At 36.5% G+C, this 23,992-nt stretch overlaps 1 long non-coding RNA gene across 1 annotated transcript; it reads left to right on the top strand.

Moving 5' to 3' along the window:
* Positions 1–1,810: 1,810 nt before the first annotated feature.
* LOC143695943 (uncharacterized) lies at positions 1,811–12,766 on the top strand. The gene is made up of 3 exons (XR_013185418.1): positions 1,811–1,941; positions 9,121–9,870; positions 11,616–12,766. It is a non-coding gene; the product is annotated as an uncharacterized LOC143695943 (long non-coding RNA).
* Positions 12,767–23,992: the final 11,226 nt, after the last annotated feature.

The raw sequence follows: 23,992 nt of genomic DNA, 5'->3' as shown, positions 1-23,992 counted from the left end.
GAAGAAAGAAATAGGATTGTAATTTTATATGTAAGATTACATTGTTTTAGCAGAAACGGGAGATTTTTTTAAAGCCGTTTTTCATGAATTTTAATGCTCTAAGAGGCATGTCACCACACTGCAAGAATTCCCTAGTCCTCACTCGTGTGAAGTGTTGCTTCACACTTTCCCTAGTACATACAATAAACAGAGTGTTCCCCTGCAAAATTTGCACATGGTGGGCAAGGAGAAGCACTTTGCATACTCTCAGAAAGCACTTGAATGAAAGCCAGCTTATCTCTCTGCTGCCATTGAGTGTATGTACATCTATATGCATGCAAAAACTCAGACATCCCTGTGGGGGAAAGTTTTAGAAGACAGGCTAAACAGGACAGCCTAAAGTTTTAAACTTTACTTGTCCAATAATTTGCACACTCTTGCAAATGATTAGTGCTTGCCTATTTGCAATCTTCTCCAGTATATTTAAAGTACTGTTGGTCTTAACACTTTTTATGTACTAAATTATATGTGAATATGGAGATCTGATACCATGTAGTTAGAACTGATGGCCATGGTGGCTCTTGTTTATTTAGTTAGTTTTCTCACTTAGGCTTGGTGCTTTTATGCATCTAGCATAAAAGCTTTGATAATGCTCCTCTCCTTTTCATCTGTCTTCCCAGCCACCTCTCTTGTGTGCTCAGCAGGATGCCTGCCTATTTGTAGTGCCATGCACTTGTCTGTTACTGTGGCAACTTCTTGTTCTGTGAATCTTTTCTATGTTCTAACTGTTCTAGCCTTTATTCTCTCTTTTGGTGCTCACAATGCTCAGGTACAAGTTTATAGACTATTCACAATGTTACAAAACCCTTATACACAATTTTTAGTTACACTATATTAGAATGCTTATATGCATCTTCAAGTCAAGTTAGTATTAATTATATACTAATTTGTGGACTTTTATAAGTGTCATGCCTTTGTTTTGGCTACATCTCAGTGACAGTAGGTTACCTCATGCCTGCTGTGGGATGAATTTATACTTTTGGATAGATAACATGTAATGCTAGTGTGACGTACATCTATGCCTGAGCTCATTGCTTATAGAATGTCTCTGGTAAAAGAAAAGACTCTAACTTAATATCTTTCTTCAGATTAAAAATGGTATTTAATTATCCAGTCATATCTGATTTTTTCTTTAAAATTACATTAAAACCAAAGCAAATAAAGTCTTGAGTTTTCTGGTGTTTTGCTTGCCAATATTGTTGCCAATGAACAAAGAGCTCAGAGAGCTCTTAAGAAGTCTCAAGAATTGGTGGAAAAATGGCAACAGAGAGCACAGCCAAAGCTTCTGCATTTTCAGGCTCTTTTTGGTGTCTCAAGTTAAATGTTAGGAAAATGAAGACAGAAGTCCTAAAAGTAGGTCAGCAGAGTATACACAATTTGTTCTGATTCAGGTGAATTGATGTTTTTCTGACTGCCATCCTGTTATCCATTTCTATTTTTCTTTTCTGTATCGCTTTTGAAATGCCTTAGGCTCCAATCAAGTTGACCAGCAGATATGTTTAGTTCCTCTCAGCACTTATTGTTCAGAAAGAATAAGCACATGTATTTGGATAAAATATCACTGCCCTTCAAGTCCCATGAGAAGGCCTTCATTTATTAATAAGCATCTGGTCGCTTGTATTAAATTTAGCTGATCACAGGAAATGTTGAATCTTTTGAATCTTCAGACACAATTTCTTTCTATAGTAGTTTACTACAGTTAAATACATTTCATAAATTTGTCTCTGTATGTGTGTACTTTTTCTCTTCTTGCTTATATCCATAACAGGAAAAGACAGTCAACTTTCTGCCTTAAGGAAGCTTTCATCAAAGTTTCATAGGAAATGAATGACATCAGTCACAGGCTTGCCCCTAAATATTTTCTACTGAAATTTTAATGTCAATGACAAGCTTATTTTGAAGGTAAGGCACTATGATATAAGGACTGCTCTTCTCCCCTCTTCTATTTAAATGGGTATTTCATTTGTCCTAGGCACACAAATTTGCATGTATGCACAACTGTAAAACTTTTAAGAATGGTTTTGAGACTCAGTAACATTGTTTTCTGATAAAGTCTGCAGAGTCTGTGTGGTGAGTTAAGAGAGAAAATTTTCATTTAGAGCACCTTACTGTAGTCTGAAAACATGCACATTGAATAATGCCTTGAAGTTCTAAAGCAAGATAAGATTCCATTGCTGTAAAGCAACATTTGCAGCTATGCAGACATAATGTTTGCACCAGATTTCTACCTTTCTCTCAGAGTAATGAAGAAGCAGAAAAGGAGGAATTGTCTTGAAAATCCACATGCTTTCATGTGGGTTTCTTTGCCTAGCACCTGGCTGATAATGCTGATTGACTTTAGATTTTTTTCTAGTAGAAACACAGATTATTTTTCTAGTGTGCATAGGTATAATTTACATTGCCACTAATTTATAGTTTATCTTCAGTCTTTAGGAAAAATAAACATTTTAACAAAAATATTACAGTCAAAGATCTACTTTAATATCTGCTTTCACTTAAATTTATCCTTAGAAGTTACATTTACTAAATGGAATTTCTAAAAATAGATTAGAGAAGTAGCTGGAGTGCAGGGGTATGGGGGGAAGAAGAAATCATCTTGTCTAGAGGAAACAGAGAGAATACTCTTATGGGCAAAAAGAAAGATGTGGTAAGTCTTAGGAGCTGGAACCAGGTACAGACATAATATTCAAAATTAAAATTATCAGATAAAGTACATGGCATTCCACCTCGGTGAATTATAGTCATCCCTTTGATTTCAGTGTAATTTTTCTGATTATCTAGTTAGAGCTAAACAGAACTGGATAATAAAGTTAGTTAAAATGTACAGACAAATCTATATTTATGTCCAGAGTGTGCACAATCAGGTATTTTGCCAGTATAATTTGCTACTTCATTGCATTTGCAAAGTGTAATTTGAGAGCACATGATTTGGAAATTGAAATGTTACTCATTGTAGAAAAAAAGACTAGAGAGATCAATGGAAAATGGAATCTTTGGCAATTGTCAGCAACAAGAAAAAATGTGAAAGATAATGTATGTAATATTTCTCTTGCAAAAAATAACTGGAGTAAGCAAAATTATTCACAATCACTGCTGAAGCTTATATGGCAATTTCTCAGCACCAAGTTTTGGTCTATGTTCTCTCTCTCAATCCTTCTCTTTCTCTGTGGCAGATAAAATTCCCATATGATAGGACATACCAGTTGGTCTGTAACTGTCAATATAGTTTTAAGAATTTTGCAAAATAATTTTTTTATTTTCCAAGAACATAACATTTATATTGCTGCATGGATTGTAGAAAATGTTCATCTTACAAATAAAACAGGCATCATTATCAACTTTTTTCTTTCTTCTGAAAAGCATGGTGTGGGACCACTGAGGAACTTTACCCTCTGTATTCAAAACAAGGCACATCTAATATTTCTTGTCACCTACTTTTAGAGGGCTCTACAGACTTTTAGTGTTTCCTATCTCTGTGTCGGGAACACAATAAAAAGCAAAATCAACAATACAAAACAAAAACCCTATCATTTACAGAGTACTTACCCTCTGGGTTTCCTAGGTCTCTTCATTCATGTTTGTCTTCCAAATTGTAAAGCCTGTAGGGAATGGATTGTTTTGATATCTGCATGTTGTGCAAGGTCAAGGATACAGTCAGTGCTGAGTAAATAAGTAAACAGTGGAAACAGTGGTCAGTCAAAATCATAAAAGTCATACATAAAAGTTTTATACATATATATATTATCAAGCTATATTCGTGTCTAGGAGTTCAAAATCCATGTTCTCTGTCCCATCAGAGTTTGACCCAAAAATGACATTTTGTGTTCTGAAGGCACTACTTGTTTATTTTTTTTTTAAAGGAAGATGCTAATGATAAATCAGTATTAATCCTCCTGATTTGTTTGTGATAGCACTAAGCTTGATAATCCTAGTTGTTTTTAATGAGGGTTGTACAGTTTTAGGGTTTATTTTCAAGGACACTTAGAACAACAGCCCTTTATCCTAAAACTCTCTCTACAACATTTAACAGCAGCAGCAGAAGTCCTGTAAGAAGAGACATTTCCTTTGTTATTATCTTAACATACTATATTTAAATTTGTAGGCAAAAGCTTTAAACGTCCTGCAGTTACCTTAGAGAATAAAATGTCCTTGGAGACTTTTTTAATACATGAGCCTGTGATATATTACTGCAAAATGTAAAAGAGACAAGTGGAATAGAAAACCGATAATGCTAAAGCATGATCATCTAACATCTACTGTTATGTGTTCATTCCTCAGACAGTAGATGTCTCCTGATATTCTACAGGCATTGTAAGATTGGACTATGAGGTGACTGAGGTGCTTCACTACTGAGGGAGTATCAGAAAACCATTATAAGTCTTTGTTTTCTGTTCATGACTGAATCATAATCCAGTTACTTGGTTCAGAGTGTTTTCCATATGTAAGTGAAGAGAACTGCCCATTGCATTTTCTGTGAAAATCCTCAACCAGAATAATTCACCTTTACTCTAGTTGTCAAAAAACAAACTCAGGGAAATGGCCTTTATTCATATTTTGCAGGATAATGCCTGTAAAAAAGTCAACAAACATGTCTTCTGCAGTCCCTTCGACTATGTTTTTCACATTCAAGCAGACATAAATACTTCTAAAACTACAGTTTTAAAATTCCAGGTTTTTTACAGAAAAGATTTTTCAGATTTTACTGCCCAAAGAATATGAAAATGGTACTTTTCCTCAAAACACACAGAGAATATATGATATCCTCATAGTTCTATTATACAATCTCTCAATTTCAACCCATGGAATGGAATTGACTTTTCTGGAAAACCCTGGTTTCAGGAACTCTAAGCAATGGCTCTCCACTCCATTGGAATCTGTCCTTCTCCCTGTCTTCTAGAGGGTACAGATGAGGAAAATAACTAAACTTGACTGAATAAAGGAAAAGCATAAATTGGATGGGAACAAAAGAATATCAGACAGTCCCCATGAGAGAAGAGATAATCCTTGTCCAGGCAGCAAGCACAAGGGACGTGAGAAGATTTCAGATGGAAAAGGGTAGGCAGGTCAGGTGCAGCTGTCTAAAACTGTCTTTGGGCTTAAGCAATGCTAATGAAGGCTCAGAGCCCTCATTGTCCATCTGCTCTCTCACTGGAGCTACTACTGAATCTCCACTGGCTAAAGCTTGGCTAGCAGTGAGTTGTGAAGCTCCTCACCCAGATTATGCAGCCTGTGCCAGAGTTAAATGTTGAGTAGATTTGTGAGGCGCAGCTGTCTGCAGCTGGACTAATCATCTCTGAATATCAAAGGGCACTGCTGGGATTTTTTGTGATGCAGAAATCTCGAGCTGGAGAATAAGGTGAATTTAATGCTTATTTATTTCTTTGTTGGAAAGTAAATTATTTTTTATTTTTAATCAGACTGTCAGAATAAAGAGTGATTAAGATCACACCCTGGAAGTCAGTGCATTTGGGGGCCTTCTGTCCTTAAATCTATTTTCAGTGCAAGAAGTGATGCCAGTGTTGGAGATACAGAGCTTGGAGCACTGTAAATCTTTTGCAATAGCTGGGAGAGGGCATGGCCAAAACCCTACAGTTGTTTGATGTGGAAAGGAACTCTCTTACTTCCCAGGAGAAGGACATTCCTTACAGTTTAGTAACTTGGTGGGTAGAGCAGTCCAGTATTTTTTTATTGTTGGGATGATTCTATGTAAATAGTTTTATATCTTTTGTTTTTACTATTATTTCTTTTCATTTTCTTATCCCACTGTTGTTTCCAATAAATTGTTATTTCACTTTGTGTTCTTTGTCTTTTATGACACCCATTGGAGAAGGGAGGGGAGTGGTGTGTGGTCTTTTTAGAGGGAGTACTAATTCAGAGAATACCATTTCTAAATCACAACAAGAGGTTTAACACAAATTACTCTGGATATTGCAGTGGCTGGAGTCTCCACATCATGCCACTTGCCACTAGTTCCTATTCTACTGTAAGCAGCAAAAGCTTTGGCCTATAGAACATAGCAAAAATCAGACTTTGAGAAAGAAAAAAGACGAAACAGTTCAATTCAAAATTTTTTAGAAACGGTACAAAGAACAACTTCAGTTCAGCTGTGGGACAGACTCTTTGGGGTCACATGCAATCTTGGCAGAATAAAATTGACATTGATCTGGGGGACATTTATGAATTTGCTACCCTGCTCGACCCTGAGATTTTTTGTTGTTGTCGTATGGAATTATTCACCACTACTGGCTTTATGGAGCCACTGTGCTGCAGTTAAGCATCATTGGTAGGGCTTCTCAGCCATATGTTAATCTTCTTGACTGAAGTAAAAATGTGACAGTCATCAGAATAACACAGAGAAACAAAAATTTCTCACACGGATGAGTTCCTAAGTTTCTGTTGTGTCAGAAACTGGGTAAGTTTAGTGTGTCTAGCCATTTCTGGAGTGTTTGGAATGCCTGCTCGTGTGCGCCTGGTGAGAGGTGGGGCAGGCCAGGTTGTGCTGGGTGAGGCAGCGCCCTGCCCTGCTACAGACAGCTGGTGTAATACCAACTATTTCTTTGCAATCATTGGTAAACACTGGATGTTTAACCTGAAGCCTGAGCTTCAGTCTGTCCCTAGAAAAATCTTGTCATGCCACATTAGATGAAGAACCTTTGGGACGTTTTTAAATTTCACTGGGGGAATGACCTGAGTTAGACCTAATTTTCCTCTCATGCTATTTGATCTGGATCAGGTGTCCAATCTGTTCAGTACCCTAATTACATGAACAGTTTTGCTGGTACACAGAAATCCACAGTGAGAGGATGAGAAAAAGGGTCCAAGGGGATAAATGAGGCAACTTCTTTTGATGGCAGCACCAGTCTGTCACACTGGATGTGACACAAATCCCTGGAGAGGCATCACAATGAGAACTGTTTGTGTTTGTGACACCCTGGTCTGAGAGGAAAGAGACTTCCAAAAATTCCCCACCAAATTTTATGTCTTGACAGGAGAGCATTTCTGACTTGAGTCTCATTAACTTAGAGAAAACTGAAAAATTGCTTAATGTACTTTATTTTTATTGAATCTCCATTTTGTTTCCCCTACACTTTCTTTTCCATTCTTTACACTGCTTTGCTTTAAACACTGTTTTATTGTTTTTTCCTTTCTGTATTTTTTTAAAATTTTCTATTATTTTCTTCTTTTAGTGTTTCTGATCAAGAGCGGGACTTGCAGGTTATTGCAAGTGCATTCCAGTTTCATTCTTGGGGAATGATGTAGCTCTGGTGAAAAATTGCTGGAAGACAGGTTTAAACATAGAGTAACCCTTAAACTGTCATTATCCTGTAGAGTGAACTAAAGTTATTGGACAAGAAGCACATGTGCTGTCTATAAGGATTATGGCAGGCCATATATAGGAAAAATACTTGATTTTTTTTTCTTGGAGCACAACTGGTTGAATTCTGCTGCTGCATTCTGTAGCATAGAAGCAATGGCAAACTTGAGAGCGTAAGGACAGAAACAATAGATTGTGTCACTGTCCAATTAAGAAAAGCAAAATAAAGTTCCTGAAATAGCTTTCAATTAACACTTACTGCGTCCCATAGTATATCTAGTTTCTTAAAGGGCCATTAATTGTTAATATACTGCAATTATCCCTTAAGTATGTGATTAATATTCTGTTAGATGCTTATTTAATGTTATTTGGCATTCATTACCAATTAATAGATATTTAATTGAAGGCTGCTTCCTCCTTAGCAGAATGCCTGATCTCCTTTTGCCCCTTCCATGATTACTTTCTGCTGTTTGTTTTTCTTCAGACATTGCCTTTAAGGCTGTAGAATTATTATTCTTCTTGTGGTTCACTTGGCTAAGAGGAGAAAAATCCGTTTTCTAGTCCATAATACCAATTCAGATAAGTGTTCTGGGATTAAGGATGCATCAAATTACACCAAAATTCATTCAGCAAAATAAATCTTGACTCCCAATATAGAAGGTTTGATGAAAGAAAGCAAAAATGTCATAGTGGTTGTTTTCCTGCTTTGTCCCCTTTTGTTCCTTTTTTCACTTTTTTTTCCCCTAGCATCACCAGCTTTAATAGATGTGAGTTAGGCAAATGAGGCAGGGAAAACACAGCAGCAAATAAATATGGTAATATGATTACCTTATGGAGGAAACTTTTAAATTGCTTTCCAAGAAGATGAACCTATTTCAGCTGTGTGGTACACAAAGCTGATGCAGATGGGAAAAATTGTGTTAGTTACCAATCATACCACCCTCATGAGGTCGGCACCCCATTGGTTGGCATTTGCATTCACAATTGTCCTCTTTCAGTTTAAAATCAGATAGCATAAAAGGAAATTGTCAAGTCAATTCTTGCATGTCCAGCTTGAGATGCATAAAAGGAGTCCAGTATTCAACAGCAGCAATAATCTAAACCTTGAAAATCCAGCCACCTTGAAAGTCTTTCCTGTTGTGTTAGCAAAAATGGCTAATCACTAAGCACAAAATAGTTTTGAAGGACCATTAGCTGCACTCATATTACTAGGTGGTCAATAAACAAGCAAATTCACTGAAATGTGTTCCAACTGCTGAATGAAGTTTGAATATATTCACTTCTCAGATTTATTTCTAAGGTTCAAAAAGAGGAGTAATAGAACTATATAAGGAATAAAATGATGTAGAAATATTTCCAAAATAAGGATAAAGATTGCATTTTTCCAGCAAAACTAGCTTATACTGATGAACAGAATCTCTAGGTTATGAACGATAAAGAGTTAAAATGCATAATGTATTTATTAAAAATGTAATAATATAGATATGTTCTTAAACTTGGTAAAAGCAAAGCTGTTGTTTTCCATCTCTGGTTTTTATGTATATGCCCTTGCACCATGGGAAATGCCTAAGGGAGAGTGAAATGCTCTTTCCATTGGCATTTTAAATTCCTTTATAAAGCACTTTAGTTAATACTTGAAATTTATAACAGTTGAAATTTAAAATTGCAATTCTTAATTAGAGCTTTACATCTGCCAGAATGTCCTGCTTTAGGAGGGTACTGCATTAACTCTTTAATTTTTATGTCCTTTTCCTGATTTTTTTCAGATGTTTCAGATTTTTTATTTCTCCAAGCCCTGCTGTTCAATTGAAGAAATCTCAGAAACATTTGTGATTATTTTTGAAAAATCATGGGATGCAAACATCACATCTTTCTTTAAAGAGGTCATGGAATTAGGACCAAAATAAAGTCAGAATTGGCAACCACTCCAGTTATTTCAACTCCTCAGAAGAACCTGGAACAAATAATTCAGCAAACAATTTGCAAGATGGCAAGCAAATGAGCAGAGCCAAAGTAATAGAAGTACTGAGGGAGCCAACAAGGGAAGATGCCCTCTTTGATTTGTTGCTTCTTAACAGAGAGGTTCCCACAAGTGGAGAATTGAGGCCATTGGTCAGAGCAACCACAAACAGATCTCTGTTGACAGGAGGAAAAGTGCCACCAAAACTTCACATCTGGACATGAGGAGAGCAGACCTCAGACATCAAGCAGACTTCAGACATCAGGAAGGATGCTGTTAGGAATTGTCCACTGCATTATTCATTTAGTGGAATACCCATAAGGACCAGTACAAAGTAACCCCTCATAGCTCTTTATACTATGTTTTATCGAGAAGTCCATGCTTGGATGAAGGATTAGGGAACTCCAGGAACTTATGTTAAGCTCTTGGAACCTCTTATTTTTCTTTTTTATCTCTTTTCTTTTCTTTTCATCTGTATGATTAATTATACCAAGAATGTGAATATCAGTTATGAAGCACAAAATACATCTGAAGAGAAAAACCTAATAAAAAAAAGGTATGGTATAAGAACATTTGTTTTATACTGAATGTAGGGCTTCTAATTATTACTTAATTATACATAATCATTTATTGAGGGAAAAAGTAACACAAATCAAATCAGGCTTCTAGAGAAAACCTTTGAAAAGGAGAGGCTAGTCAGTTGAAGATACAAGCCCATTTTTCAATCAGATTCACCAATCAATTGTTCTTGGTGAATTGAATCAATTGTTCAACAGAATATATGATTAGATGGGTTTATAGGTTGAACTCTGAAGATTTTAAAGGGTGCTCCATGCATCTGACAATGCAGTCTGGCTCTATCAAGCCAAGGCAGGTGAGCAGCTCATCCAACTGCTCTGTTGGTATTTTTTACTCTGAATTATTTCAAACATAAAAATTCTTACCTTGAACTTCACATTAATTTAATCACCAACACTACTAACAGAAGACAATGTGGCTTTGAGGGCCAGTGTAGCCAGAACTACTTTGCCTGTCTGCATAGCTAAAGCCAGTTTATTTGTGGGAAAGCTGGTTCTGCAGTTAAAGAGATCACTCTCTTCATACTTCTGATTCATGCCTGCCTCCCAAAGCTTGGCCTAGATACATTGTTTTAAGCAGTTTTAAAAATTTACTCTTCTCCCTACTAATAGATCAACCACAATTGAATTGTTAATTGGCAAACAGAAGGCAGTGGTGTATACATTCTGTTGATTTTTACCTGTCTGCTCTGGGTTAATGGAGTGATTAATAAACATTTCATACTGAACTTCCACTATAAGAAAAGCAATATTATTCAGTGACTGACTTTTACCTTAAGCTTAAGTTCAACTCATTCCTGTTCATCTTATCTGGAAAGGAGAATATTAACCTTAAAAACCATGAGTAATTATATTTCAGCAATGCATAATGGTATTTATTCAGCTTCTCACTCCCTTAGTAACTTCCTGCACCTTAACTTGGCATCTCCTTTTTAAGCTTGCATCTGACATTTCATTACCTCTGAGTATTCAAAAAATGCCCTAAATGGTAATGATTTCAGATGATTAGACATTTCAGACTAGGACTTCTAAAGGGCTGCATAAGCTTTGAATGATCTCATGTTGTTGCTTTATAGCTTCCTCTGACCCTTCTATTTTTATCGCATGTTTCATGGCCAAATTCAGCACAGGAATAGAACCTGCACTTAGCAGTAGCTGTACTGAATTGAGATTTCAGCATCCTTTAAACTACCATTGTACTGACTGTTTGTTATTACATTTTCAGGTTTCTTTCCCCTTGATAAATTAGTATTTGCTATTTAAAATGTGTCCTTCATAACTGAATCACAACAGAACTAAATTTGCCAGGAAATTATTAAGCAAAGTGGGAGGAAAAAAGTTATTTGAAGGCTGCACCAGTCTAGATTCTGAACTTCTCAACTGTAGCCATTTTAAAGTGAGGAAAGAGAAGCTGTAGCAGAAAACAATATTAATTTAACAATATTATTTTTCTTACAAGATGTGGATTTTGTTTTGAAAACATTTAAGGAAAAAAAAAAGATTTGCATGTTTGCATGATTTTTCAATTTAAGCATGAAGTACTAGATTTTGAGAAGATATTTATGTACAATTAACAAGATAATTCTTCACAAATCCACAAAGCATGTGTTAATGTAATAAAAGTTTTCTATACAATTCTTACTTGTGTGACTTGCTCACACAAGTTATACTGAGGGACAGAAAACAAAAAAAGAGAACTTCAGCTGAATACTATGCATTCCAGATTCCCATGGCGGACATTTGGCCATTGACCCATTGGAGAGAGTCCAGAGGACGGACACCAAGATGATTAAAGGGATGGAATTTGTCTCCTGTGAGGAAATGCTGAGACAATTGGAATTGTTCAGCCTGGAAAAGAGAAGGCTTCAGAGTGACCTAATTGTGCCTTTCCAGTACCTGAAGGGCGCCTACAAGAAAGATGGATAGAGACTATTTACAAAAGCATGTAGTGACAGGACTAGGGTAAATGCCTTCAAACTGAAGGACAGTAGGTTTAGATTGGATATTTGGAAGAAATTATTTACTGTGAGTGTGGTAAGACAGGGGAACAGAGAAGATGAGGTTGCCCCATCCCTGGAAACGTTTAAAGCCAGGCTGGATTGGGCTCTGAGGGACCTGGTCTAGTAAAAAGTGTCCCTCCCCATGATGGGGGGTTGGAATGAGGTCGTCTTTATGGTCACTTCCAACCAAGCCTTTCTGTGAAACTGTCATTCTATGATTCCACGATTCTGTGACTGTGCACCAGCTGCTCTGTTTTGTTTTCCCCATGAAAAAAAAACTATAAAACCAAGCTCAAAAGATAAAGAATCTCTTCTATCCATATTTTTCCCATAAATGTAGACAGTAAATTAAGAATAATAAAAAAAAGTGGTAGTGTAATACTTCTCAGCTAGTTATAATGCCCATGTAAATCCTCTCCCAGCTCTGTTTTTCCTGATGGCAGGCCTCTCCCTTCTAAAGAAGTGTGGCAGCCACACCCATCTCTCTTGCTCTGTGCTCTTAAGACTGTGGCTTTCTCCCTGGCAGTTTTACGTCCTACTAATTTGGCAAGCAGTTACCATCACCCAGCAATGCTAAGGACATATGAGAATCTCTGAATTTCAAAATCTAATCAACTGTTTCCACCCACCTTCAAAGTCTCACACAGACAAAATGACAATGGACAATGGCCAGGAGACACTAAACTGCATCAAAACATACACAAAGACAGAAATTAAAATCTGCCTAATGCGCTACCTCCCCATCTCCAGTATATTAATTATATTGGCACAGTATGGAAGTCTTCAGCAAACAACCCCCAGCAGGACCTTTTTATAAGAGGTCAGTAAGAGGATGCAGGAAAAAAAGAAATGTGTATGTCCTTTTGAAGTGGAGGGAGTGCCAGGAGTTGAGAACAATTCATATTCTGTTCCACTTCACCTTCTCAGTTCCTATACTTCTGTCTTTCTGCCTAAATAGACTCTCGCTCTCATGGCAAGTATAAAATGCAAGGTTAAGGAGAAATGACCATTTGGCCTTCATTTTATTGTAGATTGTTCCTAGAATGTTTGCCTTTGTTCTGTTGTTTGCTTTTGGTTAAGAGCTGAGCTCTTGTGGTTCACCCAGAGGTGCCCTGGAGTCTTCTGTCCTTCCAAGTTATCACCTGACAGCAATGATTGTATAGTGTAATTAAAAGTCAATGCTAGCTTTTGGGATATATGGTATAATAAAAGAACCATCTGAAATTAGGACTTAAATAATGAAGGGTTCAGGGACATGTAGTCTGGTATTTGTTATGCATTTTAATAGAGGAAGTTTGCAGCTAATTGGAGGCTAACTAAACCCTTTGGACACATTTCAAGTCACGTCAGTCTTTTTTTTCTCCCCAAGGAATCTGATAGGCCATGCAGCTTAGTACTGTCTTTTTCTATCTTAATTACCACATTGAATTGTGCTAATGTAGGTTTACTTTAGAGGCATGTGTTATGATTATAACCCAGGCAAGAGTTTTCCACTACAGTTTTCAGAATCTAGTTTAAATACCTCTCTCTCTGCAAATAGTAGAAGAAAAAATTTAGACTAATTTGCTTCTCTAACTAATGCATTGTAACCCATTCCTGTGTCTAGAGAAAGCAAGTCACCTGAATTACTCTGACCCACCCCAGCAGCTTGTAAAGAAGGTTGTCATTATTCTGTATTTGAGATATTACTAGATCTGATTTTTTATAATATTGGACTTTTAATGTGCTACAAGAATGGTCCTTGCTGTGAACACACATTCTTCATAGTGGCACTAAAAAGACACACTGCTTTTAAATATGCTAAGCCTGTGAATTGAAATCTATATTATTCAATTGTCTAATGAAAAAACTTTATGACAACCCCATTTATTAGCTGCTTGTGGAATTTTTGCAAAGGTTGGTCAGTGAACGTAGTAGGCTGACCTTCATAATTCAGGCTGAATTTAGGGAGAAGCAGAAACACTTCAAAAGAAAAGCGAAAATCAGACCTATTGCATTTTGTAGATGTCAGGAGAAAATACTGAGTAATGCAAAAATCACAAACACGAACAAATGTCATACTTTACTAAGATGCATGCATGCACGGAGAACTTTTTTAAGGAATTGGCAAAATAGTCGAGTTTAAAAAAAGAATTTGATCTTGGTTTTTTTGGAAGTTAACATATAAAAATTTGATCCAAAATATTATAATTACCCCATCTCAAGTTTTTCCATGAGTGTGGAAGCAAAGTGTTTTGTGTGAATATATACAGGCAGAATTCCAAGTCTGGAGATATTTCTCTCTTCTATAGAATTGAGACTCTTTTGGCCAAGAAATCCACCAGCAGCAAACATACATATCTCAGAAATCTCGTGTCTTCCTGTCCTTCTCTTACCTCCAAAAACCAAATGAAATGTATTTTAACTATGCATGTGTACCAAAGATTTTAATTCATGGGACTTTCACAGCTACCTAAGCTTATTTCGGTGTAAGAAAAAGGCATGGGTAGAGGAGAACATTTTTCTACTTCTACTCTCTTGAATTGTCCATTTACTGCTGCAGCAGTCCTCTGACTTCCAACATCATTGTGCACTATTGTGCTGTGCTGAAACAGTTTGGATAACTCACATCTCTTGGATCACAATACATATTTGCTGCATTTAGGTTATTTTAATTTTTTGCAAGATCAGGAGACAAAAGAAGCCTTAACTTGTTTTCCAAGAGGCCCACACCTCCTTGGCCTTCTAGGTGAAAAGTCTGAGGAGATTCCTGCCCTAGGTTTCTGTGGTTTAAAGCCTCCAATTTTTATGATCATTTTCCTCAAAGAAGGAGGGCTGTTGTTTCTGTGCAGTAGTTGGTGCTTGGTGCAAAAAAGGTGATGGATACCTGATTCACATTGATGTTAAGGCAATGTGCAGAAAATGACATTGAATAAAAAGAGGTCTTCTGATTAGTGGATGACAGAGCACGTGATCCAGTGCAGGAAACAGTGCTGGACTTGAAGAAATGTAGGACAGGAAGATGTTTTGATTGTATAACTTAGAAATTACTTCAGGTCTTCTCTTCCATTGTTGCTGCAACAGGCTGCCTTACTGTTAAGGTGGTGTGATATTTGGAAAGGGAGGGTAAGGACTTTTTCCTTGTCATCCTTTTCCTGGTTCTTTATTCTCTCTCCCTCTTCTGTCCTCTGTCAAGTCCACAGATAATCTTCCAGTTCTACTGTCAAAACTCTCTCATTTCATGGCCTCACAGCTGAACACTGATTATTTTCGATGCAGAAGTACTCCTTCTGTTACTGCTCTTTGAAAATATTTCTTTCAGGAAGAAGCTACTCTGCCCAAGTGTAAAAAAGGAGAAAATTTACTGGGGAATTAATAGCAAAACAAATGTGCTGGTGATATCTGAAAAATTATTGGCAGCTACTTCTGGCTGAATTCAAGCAACTATAGCTTGTAGTAAAACATGACAGTTTTAGTATTTAGTCTGAGCCTCAACCACTTTTCATGCTTAAATCTGGTACATTCTACATTTTGGAGAGAACAGTAGCTACCTTCAACAGTTCCATACAGGAAAAAATACATTTCATTACATATTTTCTATTGATTACATATAAGAATATAGTTCTTATTTTGCTATTCTTTAAATTGAAATTAGAGATTAATTAATGTTTCCTTTAATGAGATATTTTTATACTTTATTGTATTTCCTTATTGTTACATTTTTCCTGAATGCGATTTGCATTCTTTGCAACAGAATTTTTTTCCTGCTATTTAGTTTTTGAGTTTACATATTTTTTGGCAAGTTAAATAATCCAATACAGATCTGTTCATTTGCAGTATTTTCCGTCATTCTTACCCTTTATTATGCTTACTTTAGCCCCTTGTGCCTTTCCTTCATAATTTGATAGCTCTATAATTCTGCAATAATTTATGCTTCCTCCATTTGCATTGCCTTTCCTGTTCCATTTTTCCTTTGATTTGACATGCAAAATCTGCCTAGCTTTTTCTTTTTTATTCCATCATCCCATTTTGATTTTAACACTGACTTGTGAGATATAGATATAAAACATTTTATATTTAGTTCTCCTTTTCATCTCTGACTGCAATAATTAGATTTTCTTTAACCAAGTAATATCAATTTGGTTGTTCTTTTGCAGATTAAACATAATTCTGTGGGTTTTCGTGTTTTTTTATTTTTTTTTTCCTGGATTCAGTTCTGCTCTCTCTCTGAAGACTGGGTAAGTTTCTAGCACATGGTTCTCATGTTTTCTAACAATTCAGTATCTGTTAAACTCTGCCTCTTGACTTGGCAGCTGAAACTTGACTTTAAATCCTGAAATATAACTAAAGGGTCATGAAGACCAAAGATAATGAAGATGGCAGATATGAAACTATGCTGTGAATATTCCTAGACTGTGATTAGAGGTCATCCTGGAAATTCATCTTCACTTAGAGTGCTTTCAGCTGATAGTTGTCTTTTCTACTGAAGTCTCACAGTCCTCTGAAATTCATAAGTTTGTTCATTTAATGGTCCTAGAATGAATGAGGGGTGTCTTTCTTCTTTTTCTTTTCCTACTTGTGAAACTCTCTTCCTCTTTAAAAGTAATATATTTAGTTTGAGCAAAGTCCAGGTGGCAAGGAAAATATTTGTTTTGTATCAGTATATATATTTTGGGTCATTTCACAAAAATGTCTGTTTACGAGTAACAACACCACATTGTAACTCTTAATTGGAGCTGTATTACAAAGGTCTTATTGAAAGTTATAAGTCTTTCTGAGAGTCCACATATTTAACCTTTTGAAGGAGTCACTCATTGAATAACAAAAGTTTTAAATTATATTCTTCTGCATCACATCCATGCCCAGAGGTGCTTTAGGTACTTATGTTCTCTGTGCTCTGGGGTCACTTCAGTTTTCATTCACACAATTTGCAGAGTGAGGCATGATTTAGAACATCAAATCTCTCTAACTGACATTAAGGGGAATTTTTAAGCAATCTTTTCTGGATTCTTTTTCTTCTCACAAGTTATCAAAAGGTTGAAGCTCAGTTTCTGTACCCTAGGAAGTGGGCAAAAAAATATCAGAATGTACCTCACGCTCTTTTTCTCTTCACTGTGTTTGTAAAAAAGCTCTCTGTGCCAGTCACCTTGAACAGAAAAAGCAGGAGAAAGAACAGGGCTATAGTATCTGATGATATTTACCCATTTTCCACCTCCCATTTACTTAATCTCTGAGAACTGGGTAAACAGTCTTTACCTTCCTCTTTGTTGATACACAGGCTGAATCTTGATTTTTTTTTCAACTGAGCAATGGAAAAGACAGCCTAATTCTTGGTGAACTTCTAAGCAGTCTTTGAGCTATCATTACTGCTAAATTTGATGTTATATTTTCATACCTGCTATACAAAATGCTGGATGCTGTTTTAAAAGCAAATTAAAATGAATGATATTAAGTAGAAGAATATTTAGAAAAATATGTTATTTCTTCCTCTTTTTTTTTTTTTTTGGAGAAGGATCAAAAGATCCAGATATCACATGTATTCCCTTGCAGAATGTTCTGAGGCACAGTGGTATGTCACTTTGAAATCAGATGTAAGATATAGCAATGCTTATCAAATAAATACAATTCAATCTTAGGCTCAGAAGCAGAGCTTTATATGAAGACACAACAAGTTCATGGAATTGGTCAGACACAGCCTTATATGCAAAAAGTAAGATCTGTAAAAAATCCAATTCCATGCTTGATCAGAAGCAAGTGACAAGAGAAAGAAAAAGAAGAATCCAAGACAGGCAGAATATGGTATATTTGAGATGAAAAATAAATTAGACTGGTTCTACCAGGCAGTTCAGCAGAGTGGCATTTTTCTATGCCATGAACTGAATGGTCAGATTCCTAGAGATGAGTAATGGTCACAACTTGGAAATACTGTTTTTGCAGAGAAGAGAAAAAACAAGCATACAGAGAAAATGAAAGGAGAGCAACAAGAGCATGGAAGGGTCAGCTGTTGGAATAAGGCTCAGTGACATAATATGGTTAGAAAAGATTCTAGAAACAGAAATATATAACCTCCCTGTTTTAGCCACTTCTTCTCCTGGCCTGTTTGTGAAGCATCCTGTGTGCTGAAGCACCCTGTGGCAGTGATACTACACAGTGTGGTTCTTGGTGAGCAGGGCAAGGAGCTGAAGACCAGTGATCCTTGTGAGTCTCTTCCAACTCGGGATATGACATGATTCTATGATTTTCCTTTTGTTGGTGAGAACAACAGGATATGGATCAAGGATGAGGGGCAAAATAACACCAGTCACTCCGACAAGGCGGAAGAAACAGATCTGCAGAAGACTGTCCTTTAGAGCCAAGGTAAATGGCTACAACCTCGCCTACCCTCCAGCTCAGCTGGCAAACTTTTGGGAAGGCACACAGCTAGCCATGTTGCATGAGTGAGTTGGCAAAGTAGCCACTGCAATATAGACAACAGGGCAGGGCAAGCAGACTTTACAGCTTTGCATAATTTAGTTCAAGGATTAGGTACAGCGTATATAAAAAATGTGACAGATGCAGCATTAAACTTTGAGGACTAAGGGTCAGTACAGTGAAATATACCACCATGAATATTAACCCACTCTCTTGGAGTAGCAGGTTTTTAATGAGTCACTAGCCAGCGACATTAAACCATAGGCTAATGCTATACTACTTGGGGAAAGTTGTACAATAGCCTATGCTACAACATTATATTTAGGTGATTGCTTTATTACTCCTAATAAATGCAATGTTACTCCTCAGCAAGACAACCAGAACTGAGACATAGGTGTATACATGGGGACAACTTCCAAGGCAAAATTCCAAATGAAATTTTAATAAATGCTCTTTTAGATGAGCAGTGAGTTTTAAGTGAGACTACTTTTGTCAAGGTCATTCAGTGTGATGTGGAAGAATGCCTAAAATTTGTAGACAGACAAACTAAACCTGGAGCTTGGTTTTGAAAGCAATCTTCGCTCAATTCTTCTATCATTTGGACATGTACACTCTTATTTTCCTATGCATTATTTAAAAAAAATAGCGTGTCAGCTGTGTCATTTTGAGGTTAAGAAATCATATGCAACGGATGTCCTGAAAAATGACATGGACTAGCAATTTTTAAATCGATATAGAGAGCTGCCAAGTTTAGAAAATTTGGATGTAGACCCCCTGGCATAATATTCAAAAAAGTGAGATAAAAAATACAATTTTTTAGTCTCTGTATTGCCATCCTGAATATAAATTAGTGAAAATTACTGCAGTATCCTATTTATTAATGACTGACAAAAAAGTCTATTGGATCAAGATAAAAATCTGCTTTCCTTCAGGATTTGTATACTATTAGTACACTCATCACACACATGCTCATCTACTACACAGGCAGGGGGAAGGAGAGTCTTAGAATTATTTACTAATTCTTAATATTTCTAATAATTGAAATATTTCTGCACAGAGACCTTAAGATGTCTGTTATGCTTGACAAAACAGCAAATTGACATTTGTTCAATTATATACAAAAGGAAATTCATAAAACCCTTAAGTTAACTGGTTAAAATTAAGTCCATAATGTAAGGGAGTATAAAAGAGCATAAATGAGATTTCTTTTCCTTCCTTCAGAAGGACCATTGCGAAATGATGTATGCTTCAATGCACTGAAAGCTGTTAACAGAGAACATGGGAAAGACAAAGACATTACTAAATCCATTGAGCAATCATAACAAACAAAAAATCCAATGCAAAGGAGAATTATCTCAAAAAGGATTCACTTATTTTCCTTTCTGCCTTCATCTTACAACTACACAGCTGAGGTTGTAAAAGGAGAAACAGCTTCCTACCACTACCGTTAGATTCTGAAAAAGATTTCACTAGCATGAAACAAAATCAACTTATAAAAGTTTATCATTCAAATGTAATTTTTCCTTTTACTTTCTGTGCAAGCAGGAGTGTCAGGAAAGGAAGAAAATTTTGCAATAATTTTTTTTTTTTAATGAAATTGCACTATTGTATTTCTTTGGGGCACAGCCTAATTTTTGATTATGTTTATCAGTCTTTGAATTCTGACCCTTAGCAAAACTACTGAGTTTGACTAAAAACACTAACATAGCCCAGGAATTAGATAACATTTTAAAGTATTATCAACAATAATCAAATAAGGAACAAAGTCTGAATAAGAAGTTCCCTATCCAGGTGTTCAATTTGATTCATTCTCTCCTATATCTGTCCTCTGGGGCCAAAATGGAGCTGTTGAATAGTATTTTGAATTAATTCTCTTCTTGAAAGCCCAATCATTAAAGTATTTACCTGCTACTCTGTTTTATATTAGAGTAAATAAGGACAGAATGATAATTTTAAGCTTTAGAGGGAAATTTTTAATCTTTTGTGACTGCCAGAAGCAGTTGCATTTATGGTCTTGAAACATCATCTCATTTGTTTTTTGCATGCATGATCAGATCTGGATGTAAACCTGCCTCTTCAAACACCTTTAAATCAGATTTTTTTTTATTCTGGCACATTGATACAGAAACATATATCTATGCACGTGTTTTTGCTGAGCATGGAAAAGAATTACAGGGATCCGTGAAACAAAGAAGAAGTGGCTTGGAGACCAGAGATTCTACTCATTCTTTACTCTGTGTTATATGGTAAGTAGCCCAGGGCATGCAATAGCAGTGAAGGCAAGTGCCTAAACACATAACACTTGTTATTTCCTAGACAGTGTGAGCTAGCAGTCCTCCACTGGTGCTTGGGTCCACGTGATCTCTTTACTTCTGCTCCTGAGCAGAGGAGAGGGAGGGAGGTTACAGACATGGGTTTTTTAAATGTCTGAAGAAGACCTTAATATACTGTCCTTTTGAACATATGGTGAGTTATCACCAAGTATGTTTGAATTCCATTACTCTTTTATGCACTTCTTTTTTTTTTCATCCCTGATATGGGCATATTTTTTCACAGAACACAGACTCTCAGGTGAAATGCTACCAAATACGGAAAATGTTCAAGAAATTGCACAGCTGAACTATTATAACTGATTTTAAACAATCCTTGGTGGTGCTTATGAAAATCCTGAAATAGTCTCCTTATCAGGTTTTATTTCCAATTCTCATGTATGATGAGAAAGTAAGAAAATGAAATTTTTTTCCTCAAAGTTATAGTGACACTTGTAGTCTGTCACTTGGATTGTCTCCAAAAACAGGGACATGTTTTACAATTCTCAGGTTACTTAATTTATTGCTTTTAATTTACAGAAGTTTGCTTAATCTCCAACTGCAAGAGAGTTCAGTGCCTTTTGCTTTGTTTGTTTTTTTTTTTTTTTTAATTTAGTTTAAAAATCAAAACACCTTGAATGGAGAAGAAATAACCAGCAGAGCATAGTTATTATAGATGATGCACAAATAAATCTTGTGAAGCAGCCCTTATGAAGCCCATGATGTAGCTCTCAGGGGGAGATCCTACTGTCATTGATTTCTTCAGTTTTCTTTGTGGGACATAGCATTAATCCAGTTGCAAATCCAACCTTTTGGTTGTCAGGTTCCTTTCAAATGTGAGGGTAAACAGCAGCAGAAAGGACAGCAAACAGTAATAAAATGTAAGCCAGATTTACTTAACACATACCCCTGAAGATAAATAAATACACACTGGCCTGCCACTTCAAGATCAGAAGGAGCTATTAGCATAGTGTTTCACAAAATTTAATGCAGTGTTGACTTATTTCCCAAAACAGTCCAAACTTTTCTGTTTTACAATGGAGACATGCTAGAGTCAGTGCAGAACTGTGACTGCAACTTATTTTGCATCCTTCAAGCTTTCTTGTGTAAGTGAAGGAGAGAAGGAATGCAGGTGGGGGGCTCATAGGCTCTGAGCTAGGATCATGTATTCCTCATTAGAAATCTGTTGTGCTCAGAGAAATGGTCCATAGTAACATCATCATCATTTGTTTGCAGGGTTTTTTGGGAAACTACTCATTAAAATGTTTTCCCCAATCTGGGAAGAGAGTTAACACTGAATAGAATCAGGCTAGTCTTGAAACTCTTTTAGAACAGTTTGTGCCATTAGAACAAGCCTTAAATAAGGTATATATGAAGTTCCATCACCACATCATCTCTTCCTTGTTTCTGTTAAATTTATGAATAAAGTGCCTAATGTTTCTGTGTCTTCTGAACCTGCAACCACTTCACTAAAATCTTAACTGTCTCTTCATTGGAAAAACAGGTCAATTTTTATAATAAGATAAGACACCTGAACAAAGTCATTTTTTGAATATATAGTAGGGACTCTTACAGCTTCACCACAGGAAACTAAGCTCTAAGCCTGCTCAGTTGCTTAATGGAAAAGCAAGTTGGTATTATTTCTCAGATTTGTAATGCTCTCTTAAAACAAGGAAGGTAATAACATATCACTTTTACTTCAGTAAAGATAAGGTCTTTTCAGTCTATGATTTTATTAAGCAGAAAGCGGTGAGCCTACTATGAAGTCTGTCTGTATTGGCCAGAGACCAGGGAGTTCAGTATTACTAACACAGAGGAAGGTGTCCCAGAGGGTAGGAACTGCTGAGATTCTCTGCCCTCCCTGTCTGCTACCATGTCGTGGCACTAGAGCTGCTGGGACCAGGTCTGCAGCTGATCAGTTCCATACTTTCTGACTGCCATTTTGCAGTAGACAAGGACAGCAAAATTCCACAATGAAGATGCAATGACTTTATCTGAAGTATTTTTTTTCTGCTTATTTAATTTGTGGGATATTTGCATATCCTTGCACATATAATTTCCATCCCACTGGCATGTGCTATGCGTATACACTGAAATGCATTTAATTTTTCTGCAGATATGGATATATGCTTATGTAAGTGGATTAGGATCTTGAGAATTTGGATGGCATTTGAGTTAATACCAGCAGCAACTCTGCATTTTTAAAGGTTACTGTTTCTTAACAGTTTTTAAAAGACTCATTTTTAAGCTGATCCATTCCCATTCTTTTAAAGACTGTGCATACTTAAGAGAGAGAAAGTTTTTCAATTTAGCTATTTTTGCCCTTCCAGAACACAAGCATAGCAAGAAAGAGAGAGAAAGAGTAAATTCCATTGTCTATAGATCTCATCTCCACATACTGGCTATCTAATAGATGAGGTCAAATGTGCTGACTTAGAAAGGAAGGGATAATTTATAGGAAAGATAACTATGTTCTTTTTCCATATTTAATCTCTAATGGGGCCTGTTTTTGCAGGTAATAAAAACAGACAGAAGCATATGCACTAGATTTCCTCCACACACATCAGAATTCAGATATTAAGTGGGCTGTAGCCCCCCCACCCCTCATCTTTTTGGATGCTCACTGAAGACAAGAGAGGCCACCTGCTGCACTGCTGCATGCCACTGCTCAACAGTTCACCCACTGAGACCCCTGAACTCTTCAGGCCAAAACACTTTCACAATGGACCATGTGGCTTGATGAGTCTGCTGCTGCAATGCCTCTACATCCCTCTCTAAATGTGTTCGAGCACTTAAAAATCTTTGACTTCAGACCCCATCAAAAGATAATGTCTTTCCACTCTGAGTGATGAAATCTCTCCAGATGTGGAGTGTGGGTTGTGAGCAGCACTCATAGCTGTCTTCTCACAGAATAAACACTTGGATGCATGCAGTGCTGGGTTGGGAGACAAGTAGTTTGCAGGTGTCAAGGCCTCTGGCTTGTTTTCAGAGGACATTAAGTGGTATTACACATCTCTGAATTTTCCTAAGCACAAATACACAGAGTCTTGAAATAAAATGGACTAAACTTTAAATTTTGTGCAAAGATAGTAGGCAATGCAGAGGTGGGGGATGGAAAAAGCAGGGAAGGGAAGGGAATGGAAAGGCATGGAAGGATAGGTAGATGCATTGATTTGAGTGTTTAGTAACAAGGTAAACAACATGTGGATAGTGTCTTTTTCATAGGATCTAGTCTTTTTTATTTAATGTTCCTTTTCCACAGGGATACACCTGTATTAGCAGAAATAGTACCACTAGGACATATTGTGAATGAAACCACTGATTATTTTCCAAGGGGCAGGGCAGATAATCCAGAAAAACTCAAGAGATTTTGAGACATGCGAAAATGTAGGTCAGTGCAT

Source organism: Agelaius phoeniceus, chromosome 1 (assembly GCF_051311805.1).
Source record: "Agelaius phoeniceus isolate bAgePho1 chromosome 1, bAgePho1.hap1, whole genome shotgun sequence".
Classification (NCBI taxonomy): Eukaryota; Metazoa; Chordata; class Aves; order Passeriformes; family Icteridae; genus Agelaius; species Agelaius phoeniceus.
This window is presented reverse-complemented; position numbering and strand designations above follow the sequence as displayed.